We start from the raw sequence: 11,073 nt of genomic DNA on the forward strand, positions 1-11,073 counted from the left end.
GCCGGAGGCTGGGGTCTGGGGGCGCCGGGGAGAGGGGGGCGCCGGAGCCGCTGCGGGGGCCCTGCGGGCGGGGGCGGGGCCGGGGCGGTGGGCCGAGGGCCGGCAGGGACAGGGGCCCGGGCTGGCTCGCCTCTGCCTGGGCTGCGGTGGCGATGCGGCTGCGGCACAGGGTTGGATGGAGGGATGCGGGAGCCGAAGCGCGGGGGAGGGGGGCGGAGGGAGGTGAGGAGCGAGGAGGGAGGGGGGAGCCGCGAGGGGGCAGGGAGCAGGGGGCATGCGCAGCCCGGGGCTGGGGGCGCCTGGGGGTTGTAGTCCGGGGAGGGGTACACCCGGGGAGGGGGACTGGAGAGGCCCAGAGGCGGGTGGGGGAGGGCAGAGCTGGAGAAGCAGAGAGCAGTGGAGAGAGACAGAGGAGGTGCGGGGGCAGGCACCGAGATGCGGGGTGGCCTGCAGGGTGGGTGGAACGGCAGAGAGAAGGGTAAGGGAATGAATTAAGGGAATAACCTGGGGAGAGGGCATGTGGATCCCTTTACCTAGGAGATATAGATTTTACATTTTCTGTCTGTGTGTCTCTGTGTGAGCCTGCACACGACCACCTCTGTGTGTGCCCCTGTAGGAGCCTCTCTGGACACTGGAAATAGCAAGACTGACCCTCTGTGTGGCTTTTTTGATACAAGGAATCTGCCTGTTTCCCACAGCTTTCACCCCTCTACGTGTGAGCGTGCCCCCCGCCCCGCAGTGCTGGGTCTCAGAGCTCTGCTTGTCTACCTCCAGGGACAGGGTGCTCACTACCTCCCAAGACCTCCTGGCCCACCTTTAGATGGCTCTGTTAAAAATGAAATTCATCCTTATTGGGAGGGCAAATCCGGTACCCCTGAGGGCCCAAGTTACCCTGTATCCCCCCTTAATGCCCATCTCCTCTCTGCCCACCTTCACATCTTAACATCACATCCACTCGTCTCCCCCATCAATGGGGCTTTGGCGCCCAACAGGACAGGCCTTGATTCTGCTTTTGCCAAGTACCCAGTGACCCCCCTTGACAGCAAATCCATCAGGCCTTATCACCCATGACCTTTTAGCAGCATTTGACCCTGATGACCTCTCTCTTCTTGAAACCCTCCCCTCCTTGGCTCTCTGCCTACCTCCTGCCTCCGTCTCCTGCTTCCCCCAACCTCTGGATGTTGTCCCCCAACCTTCCTCCAGCCCTCCCTTTCTCCCACAAGCCCTAGACCTCAGGGTCCCATGGGCACCATCCCAGGTTCTCTTCTCTCTTTACCTGCACCTTTCTGCACCTACATGCCTCAGTACCACATCTATCCCTGTAAGCCAGATCCTCTCCCCACAGGCAGCACCTATTATGTGCCTTAGCACTGAGCTGGGCACCAAGAATACAGAGACAAAAATGCTATCAGAGACATGAGTAGGTCCATAACTGCAGTGAGCGAGGCCAGGGTTTTGATATGGGAGCCTCAGATACAGTGGCCTCGCCCTCCCCAAAGTGCTCCTTCCTGTGGTCTCCGCCAGAGACGGCATCTCCATTTACCCAGCCACTCAAAGCAGATGGAAAGCTGTCCTTGACTTCCTCCCCCATCACAATAATGCCACCATGTTCTGAGCATCCACCGTGTCCCACTCATGATGCTGGTAGCTCCCACAAACCTCCCAACCTCATTATCCCCAACATACAGATCAGGAAACTGAGACTAGAGATGGTTAAATAATATATCCAAGTTCACAAGGTTAATAAAGGGCAGGGATGGGGCTCTTGTTTGCATCTTTTGATTGCAAAGCCCATTCTTGTAAGACCACAATGGTGTCTTTCACTTGGACCATGAGAACAGCCCTCCTCCCCCGGTCTTCCCACTGGAAGCCCCTTTCTGTCATGTCCATCTACCTCCCCAGCCTCTGGTGTGATTGTCCCCAAAACAAATGAGATAATGTCAACCCCCTGCACCAACACCTCCAACATCCCCCGTGGCTTCCCAATTACACTCAAAAGCCTGCTCTGGGCCGGGCACGGTGGCTCACGCCTGTAATCCTAGCACTCTGGGAGGCCGAGGCGGGCGGATTGTTTGAGCTCAGGAGTTCGAGACCAGCCTGAGCAAGAGCGAGACCCCGTCTCTACTAAAATTAGAAAGAAATTAATCGGACAACTAAAAATATATAGAAAAAATTAGCCGGGCATGGTGGCGCATGCCAGTAGTCCCAGCTACTCGGGAGGCTGAGGCAAGAGGATCGCTTGAGCCCAGGAGTTTGAGGTTGCTGTGAGCTAGGCTAACGCCACGGCACTCTAGCCAGGGCAACAAAATGAGATTCTGTCTTGAAAAAAAAAAAAAAAAAGCTTGCTCTGGCCTTTTAACCCACCATCATCTCCTCCTCTCTCCTGCCACTTCCCTCCTGTTCCATGGACCCCAGGCCTTCACCACACCAAGGAATCGGTGGCTTCAAACCCCTCTGAGTCTTTCACTGCATGTTTCCTCTATCTAGAATGCTGTGTAGCTCCTTCTCTGATAGTCAGACTTCTTATCCTTCAAGGCCAAGTTCAAGCCTCTCCCAGGAGTCCGGACAGACACCCTCACTAGATGTGGGCTAAGTCTGCTTCTCCACTAGCCCAGACTGGGCCTTGCTCATGTCTGCTTCTCCCCGGTAACCAATACAGGTCAGGCACAAAGTAGATGCTCACTAAAAATCTGAGCAAATGAATGAACAGCATATTCCCTCACATCTTTACCCAGGCATTAAGAAAAGAAAATAAGCTCCACAAAGGCAGAAGTTTTTGTCTGTTTTGCTCATTGCTGGTTCTGCAGTGGCACTATGGCACCTGACACATAGTAGGTGTTCAATAAGTATTTGTTACATGAATGAATGAGGGAAAGGTGCACAGCTCAAATCTGGCTGCAGCTCTTAAGACAGACACAGGCACGCAAGTTGTGATGACAATGCTAATTTCTCTCCTTGCTCAGTGATTTTGTGCTCATCACATCCACGATCACTTGAAATCTACACAATAATCCTGCGAGGTGATTTCCCTGGATTGTGTACCAGCTTCCTATGCAGCAGCCCCTCTCTCTCTCTCTCTTTTTTAAGAGATGGGATCCTGCTCTGTCACCCAGGCTGGAGAACAGTGGCCCTATTACAGCTCACCGTAGCAGCCTCAAACTCCTGGGCTTAAGCGACCCTCCTGCCTCAGCCTCCTGAGTAGCTGGGACTACGGGCACATGCCACCACGCCTGGCCCTAGTGGACTTTCTAAAGCATCAATATAACCAGGCCAGCCAGGGCTCAGAAAACTCCCCTGGCTCCACACTGCTTATGAGATAAAGCCCCAACTTCCTAACCTGGCTTTCCACTTAGGCACGTGTCACCATCCCTCATGCACCCTTTATTCTGTCCCAAGTTATTTTCTGCATTTTCCTACCTCCATGCCTTTCCTCCTGTTGTTCGTGCCCCTGGAACTCCATTCCCTCTCATATCCCCAAGACCGACTCCTACTCTTCCTTCAAAGTGTAGCTTCTGGAGTCTTCCTTGACTCCTGAAGCTAGAGAGAAAGCCTACTAAATACACAGAGTACCGGGCCTCTCTCCTGGAAATTCTGATTCAGTAGGTCTGGCCTGGGGCCCAGGAACCTGGGTCTTTAGCAATAACCTCTGGCAATTCTTATGGTCAGTCACATTTGGGAACTACAATGTATTAGGTAAACTAGCCTAGGTTATGCTATGTAACAAACATCCCCCCAAAGCTCAGTGATACAACTAAGGTTTATATTTGTGGTGGGTTTGGGTTACTTCCTGGAGCATCTGCCCTTAAGGAAGACTCGGTACTTCAAGGGGAGACATTTATACATAGCTTATCAACTTGCTGGGCTCCGAGTTCCTCATATTTGAGGACCCCATGTCATTAATCTCTGCCTCCCTATGGCACCTGGCACAGGACCTATCACACCTGCTGGACTCAGGAACAAAAGAATGAACACTCATTTGACCCATCCAGCCATTAACCAGGAAGTATTTACCGAAGCCCTGCTCTGTGTGCCAGAACATACTCTGGTGCTAGATAGAGATACAGCGGTGAGTCTACGGCCATACCACCCTGAACGCGCCCGATCTCATCTGATCTCAGAAGCTAAGCAGGGTCGGGCCTGGTTAGTACCTGGTATGGGAGATACAGTGGTGAGCAAAGCAAACATTAATCCGGTCCTCGTGAGCCAGTTACCTAATTTTTCTAAGACCTAGTTTCCAAATCTGTAAAATGGCTCTAATATCTACCCCTCGGGCATGGTGTGAGGATTTAATGGGAAAATGAGCATGGAGGCCATATGTAATCTGAGAATCTTAATTCAAGCAGATGTGAAAGAGCACTGTTATCCCTGTGTGTGTGTGTCCTTTCCTGTTCTTCCACCCCTCACATCAAGTTTTCGTGTTTCATTCGTTAGTCCCCTGGAATCTGCTCACACATCCCTCTCCTCCCTACTTCCACCGCCCATCATGAACCTGTAAGGTTAATATAAAGTTAATAACTTTAATAACAATGATGGCAATAGCTAACTCTTATACAGTGCTTATGAGGAACCAAGCTCTGTGTTAAGTGTTCTATATGTATTAAATCATTTGCTATTCACAATAACCACCTGAGGTTATTGCTATTATTATCTCCATGTATAGATAAGGGACTGAAGCACAAAGAGTTTAAGTAACTTGCTTAAGGCAGAAGCAGGGATCTATTCCAGACAGAAATCCCAGACTATCAAACCTTCTCCTGGTCAACTGGTCTTTGCCTCCCAGGGGGCTCCTTCCAGCCCTTTCTCTACCGAAACCAGAGTCAACGTCGTGCAGCAGAAACTGGATCACGGCACTGCCTTTGCAGATATAATTTAGGAAAATCATTGTCCTCACAATATTGAGTTTTCCTATCCATTTATATGGTACATCCATCCATTAATTTAGGACTTCTTTAAAGTCTTTCAATAAAATTTAAAATTTTTCTCTCATAAAGGATATTCACGTATTTTTAAAAGATGTATTCTTGGATACTATAGATTTCCATAAATGGTATTTTTACATTTCCTAATAGCTTGTTGCTATGATTTATAAAGGTAATATATTTTAAGATATTTCTCTTACTCCTGCAAACTTACTCCACATATAGCCAGACTCAGAGAACAGCAGTGATGTAGGACTCTCCTCCTCCCTCATCGCCCCTTCCAATCTGCAAGTGGGTCCGACAGACTCCATCTCTTTAATGCACGTTCCATCCCCAGCTCCAGGCCTCCGTGTAGGTCTCTTTATTTTTGGCCTGAGTGATTCCCAATCAACCTTCGCAGAGCCAGGGCTACTACCAACACTTACCACACCTTTGTGCAAATTAGAAAAGGGCGTTCTACCTCATGACACCCTACCTCCATCTGTCAGCTAATTGTTGTAATAAATATTCAAATTCACAATGTGTGCCCCTCTGGTGTGGTGCTTCAGGTAGTGCACACTGGCACAGCCATCTGTGGTGGTCCACATGGCCACCAATGGGATCTTTGTAAAATGAAAGTTTGACCATGGTATTCTGTTATGGACTGAATGTGTCCCCCCAGAATTCATATGCTGAAGCTTTAACCCCAAAGTGATGGTATTAAGAGATGGGGCCTTTAGGAGGTAACCGGGCTTCGATGAGATCATGAGGGTGGAGGGTTATAGGAACGATGAGGTTAGTGCCACTATAAAAAGAGAAGAGACACCACAGCATCCTCTCTTTGCCATCTAATGACACAATGAAAAGGCAAGAAGGCAGCTGTCTGCAAACATGGAAGGGAGCCCTCTGCATGAACTGAATCTGCTGACACCTTGATCTTAGACTCCTCGGCCTTCAGAATTGTGGGAAATGTTTATTGTTTAATCCACCCAGTGTATGATATTTTGTTATAGCAGCCCAAGCTGACATATTCCTTGGCTTAAAATTAATCAAAGGTTCCTTTTTACCATTCTTTCTTTAATATAATTTTTAATAGGTAATAATTTCCCATAATATAAAAATCTAAATAATATAAAAGATGTACAGTGAAATTCTTACTCTAACAACTGTACTAACTACCTTGTTCCCAAGAACCACCCCTAGGGAACCACTTTTATTAGTTTCTTATATAACTTCCCAGAATTTCATTATGAGGATACATAGCAAATACACACACACACACACACACACACGCACATTTTTTCACATACAACAATAAACGTGGTACACTTAATCTGCACCTTAATATATACACATATGTATTTTTTAGAGACAGGGTCTCACTCCGTTGCCCAGGCTAGAGTGCAGTGGCATGATCATAGCTCACTACAACCTCTAACACCAGAGCTCAAGCAATCCTCCTTCCTCAGCCTCCCAAGTAGCTGGGACTAGAGGCTGAAGCCACCATGCCCAGCTAATTTTTTTATATTTTGTAGAGACGGGCTCTCATTCTGTAGCCAGGTTAGTCTCAAACTCCTGGCCTCAAGTGATCCTCCAGCCTTGGCCTCCCAAAGTGCTGGGATTACAGGTGTGAGCTACTGCACCTGGCCTGCACCTTGATATTTAACGAATGAACATTTCATATTTATATGTAGTGAGGTTGCTCACTCTTTTTGACAGCTTTGTACCTGATGATGGGCAAGTTTATGATTATTGCAAACAATACCCAGTGAATAACATTGGATATATGTATCATTTCATACATATGCAAATGTGGTGAGCTAAAATTCTATTCATGATTCTATTTACTCATTCTATGTATTTTTTTGTGAATGGTCATGTTCTTCGGCTATTTTTTATTGAACTGTTCATCTGTCTTATCAATATGTGGGAGCTCTTTAAATAGTAGGGAGATTAGCTCTTTGCATAAGAATTGCAAATATTTTTTCCCAGTTTGTTGTTGTCTTTTGATTTTATTTATAATTTTACTTATGTTTTTTGCCATGCAGAATTTTTGTGTATAGACAAATGTATTAATCTTTTCTTTATATCTTCTGAATTCTGAGTTGGAGTTGGAAAAGTCCTCCTCACTCCAAGAGTTATAAAGGATTTTGCCTATATATTTTTTCTAGCATTTTAATGAATTTTATCCAGACAAATTGCATGATCCATCACCTTTATAATAAAGTTCAAGGCCAAAATTATGACATGGGTGACCCAGTGTCACCCACATGGAGAGGAAACACAGGAGGAACAGAAGCTGATTTAGGAGGTTCTCAGGAGGAGGTGATGCATCCTATTTGGGACACACTGAGCTTAAAATGCCTATGGATCTCCAGGAGGGGATATCCAGGAGGCAAGTGGATTCAGGGATCTAGAGTTCAGGAGAACATTTTGGGCTGAAGATATCCATTTGGAGGCCAGCATCTGGATGTGAGTAAAGCCACAAGACTATGTACACAGTTTGAACAGGAGAGGGGCTCCGATGCAACTCTAGGGAGTGGTCAAGTTCAGGCCTAAAACATGCTCATGGGGAGAGAACTATGGTGGCTGTATCACCATGGCTCTTGGCGTTTGGCACAGAAACAGCCTCAGAGATGTCTGTAGGGTGAACTGAGGCCCTTAGGTGAGATATATGTGGATATCTTGACTCCTGGGGACAAAGCAAACAGGGAAAAGGAGGAGGACCAACAGCCTCTCCAACAGTCAGCCCCAGCCCAGCATGTGTGGGAGAGAGACCCTGTGACAAGGGATGGGAAAAGGTTCAGTCAGACAGGCAGTCTGCTGCCTCCTTCCCCCAGATAATCCAAAGCAAGGCATAAGTAGGTGGCAATGGTGTCCCCAATGGTGGGTGGAACTAGGGAGTCACCCCTAGCTGGTATTTTCCTTGGATCACAGTGTAGGGGTTAAGAGTAAAGACTCTGGAGCTCCATTATCTGGGTTCAAATCCTGGATATGTCATTTACTAGGTGTGTAACCTTGGGCAAGTTACTTAACTCCTCTGTGCCTCAGTTCCTTCCTCTGTAAAATGAGGACAGTAATGGTACAAATATCACAGAACTGTTATGAGGATTAAATGAGTTAATATTTTTAAAGTGCTTATATTAGTGCCCAACACATATAAGTGCTATATAAGTATTAAATGAAAAAGAAATAAATTCATTCATTCATGAATATTTATCGACCAGCTTCTACGTGCCAGGCACTATTGTTAAGTGCTGGGGACATAGCAGTGAATAAGGCAGGTGAAAATCACGGTCCTCATGGAACTTACATTCTAGTGGTGGGGGAGAGTGGTGATGACAGACGATATGTAAATAAATAAACAAAATATATGGCATGTTAGGCATGAGAGATGTGCATGAGTTGGCAAGGCCACTGGCCTAGGACCTGGTGCACAGTGGGGCTCAGGAGATGGAAGGGGGAAGGAAGACCCTAGACAAGCAGCAGAGTGGAATCCCTGGTAGAGACACCAGCTGCTGAAATACTTAGAGTAACAATCATGATCACCATTATATAATGGCAGCAAATACATATACTCTTCCATACCTGGCACTGTTCTATTCACTTTACATATGTCATCTCATTTAATTCTTACAGTAACCTATGAGTTTAATACTACTATTATTACCATTTTTTCAAATGGGAACTGAGGCACAGAGAGGTTAAGTAATTTGCTTCATAGAGTTAGTAGGTTAATAAACTGAGATTCTAGCCCAGGCCATCTGGCTTCAATGGTGGTAGGACTGGACTTGCAGGTAGAGGGGACAGGACAGGTTGCTAAACCTCAGGAACAGGTAGAGGAGGGTAAGACCAACAATGTCTCCAGCAGTCAGCCCCAACCCAGCAGGCATGGGAGGGAGACCCTGTCATGGGAGAGGGTTCAGTGAGGCAGGCAGTCGACTCCTTCCTCCCCCAAGATAATCCAAAGCAGGGCATCATCAGGTGGCTTCAAGTCCCCAGGGGTGGGTAGAACGTGGGGAGCCACTCCTAGCTGGTATTTTTCTTGGATCATAGTGTAGTGTTAAGAAATATACAACCCCCCCAACACCTACACAGACTGAAGGGAATATCCATCCCTGCAACACTTACATACCCAAGGTCCAATATATATAATATGCACTTCAAGGCTGCTCAGAGAGCCTGGGAGGAACAAAGGGTTCAGCTCTGGAGAGCTCCATCCTTAGAGCCAGTCTCTCCAAATGGCCTCTGTCCCTTCTACACACCACCACAAGGCTTTGAGTCCAGCCTCCTGTGACCTTAAATCACCATTCCAAAGCCCTGTGATCCCACCCAGAAACCACAAATGAAACACTGAATATCATAATCCTGAGAAGTTTAACAGGCACTAACAATTCCAGGTTGCAGCCTGGGAACAAGAAGTCAAGTCATCAAGAGGCTAAGAACCAGAGAGAGGCACATGGAACTGGTGGGCCCAGAGAGAGCTGGAGCCCACAGTAAAACCCCAGAGAGGGGGGAACCCTCAACAGTTTACAAGACCTTCCATGTCCTTCCTAACTCCACCTGATATTGTTCAATTCCTACCTTAGGCAAGGCAGAAATTACCTAACCACATTGTCAAAAGGAGAAATTGAGTCCCAGAGGAACAGTGAATTATTTAAGATCACACTCAGGACAGCACTTGAGTTTCCAACCTCATAATCATTGAATTTTATTTTTTATTTTCTTTCTGTCTTTTTTTTATTTTTGCCTATAAGGAAATGGAAATGGAATCATTGAATTTTAGAGCAGGGAACACCCATAAAGATGATCTCCCCATCTTCCTGCTGTTGCCCACTGTACTGACTGGAGATCATGGCCCAGAGACAAGAAGTGACTTTCCAGAAGTCAACAGCAACTCAGTCACAGGAATTTAGGTTTCCTGACCAGGGCGTACCAGAGAGGGACCATTCCTTTCCTTGCTTGAACCTTCTGATAAGCTTCCTGGAAAGAGCCTTAAGATCCTGGAGACCTAATATTCATTCCTGGGTATGCTGAGACTCACTGAGTGACGGTGGGGACTTCTATAGAATGTAACTTCAACAAGTGCAGAAATTTCTCATATAGCTCCAGCCCCTAGAACAGTGTCTGGCCCATAATACGTGTTCAATAAATATCTGTTAAATGAATGAATGTCTAGAGAGCTAGGGTTAGGGAAGTGTCATAGTGAGAGAGCCTGAAGCCTACAGAAGTCCAGGGAACCATGAGCTTTGTCTTCAGATATATAAAAGGCTAAAATACTGTTCTTGTTCACAAATATTTATAGAAGACCCATTATGTGTTAGGTTCTGAATTAGGTGGTGGGGATTCAGTTAAGAACAAAGTCATGCCCTGACCTCAGATGAAAGTTAGGGGTTGGGGCTGTAAGTGAAAGGGAAGCAACCTGCTCAATATAATACAGACACTGTTCTCAGCCTCAGCTGCCCTTAAATGGTCTCGCTGCTCAGAAGGTGATGAGTGCAGCGGGACTGCAGTGTACAAGGAGGGCGCCAGCCGCCCACCTGTCAGAGGCTGCGCCAGGAGTATGCGGAAGAAGAGATTCCTGGTTTGGGTGAGGTCACTTCCCACCCCCAGATTCCGTGCCTGCAAAACTCTGCAATTTTCCGACGCTTAAGACTCTGATCTTATTATTTCCTGACTTTCAAGGTCCCATGATGCTGACAGTCCTAAATTCTAAGTTGTTAGTCTGCCCACACCCCTGGACTGAAAAGAAATAAAGGCGAGTTCAGCAAGGGTCCTGCCTCAAAAGGTCTCGGGGTGGTCGGCTCTCCCCTCGCCACCTTCTGGGGGCTGTGGGGGCGTAGCTCGGACGTCAGGGTGCTGAGGACGTCGTGAAGAGAAGGGTGTCCCAGAGACGGCGTTGACAGAGCCAGGACACGTGACAAAGCATCACATTCTGCGGTCCGCGAGGCTGGAACCGGGCCGATCACGTGAGGCGGGGGGGGGCACCATGGGGTGATGTGAGATGCGGGTCTCTCAGATTACGTACAAATGACGCCTTCCAACCCCTTTTGGCAACCAGATTTCCGTTGTTGGAAGATGCGACTGTTCCGGTAAAGGGGGCGGGTTCTCATGTCCAGGCAGCTTCGCTTCCGGTCGGGGCGCAACAGCTTCCGACCATCAACCTCCGCCTCTC

The sequence above is a fragment of the Propithecus coquereli genome, unplaced genomic scaffold (assembly GCF_000956105.1).
Source record: "Propithecus coquereli isolate 6110/MARCELLA unplaced genomic scaffold, Pcoq_1.0 Scaffold66, whole genome shotgun sequence".
NCBI lineage: Eukaryota > Metazoa > Chordata > Mammalia > Primates > Indriidae > Propithecus > Propithecus coquereli.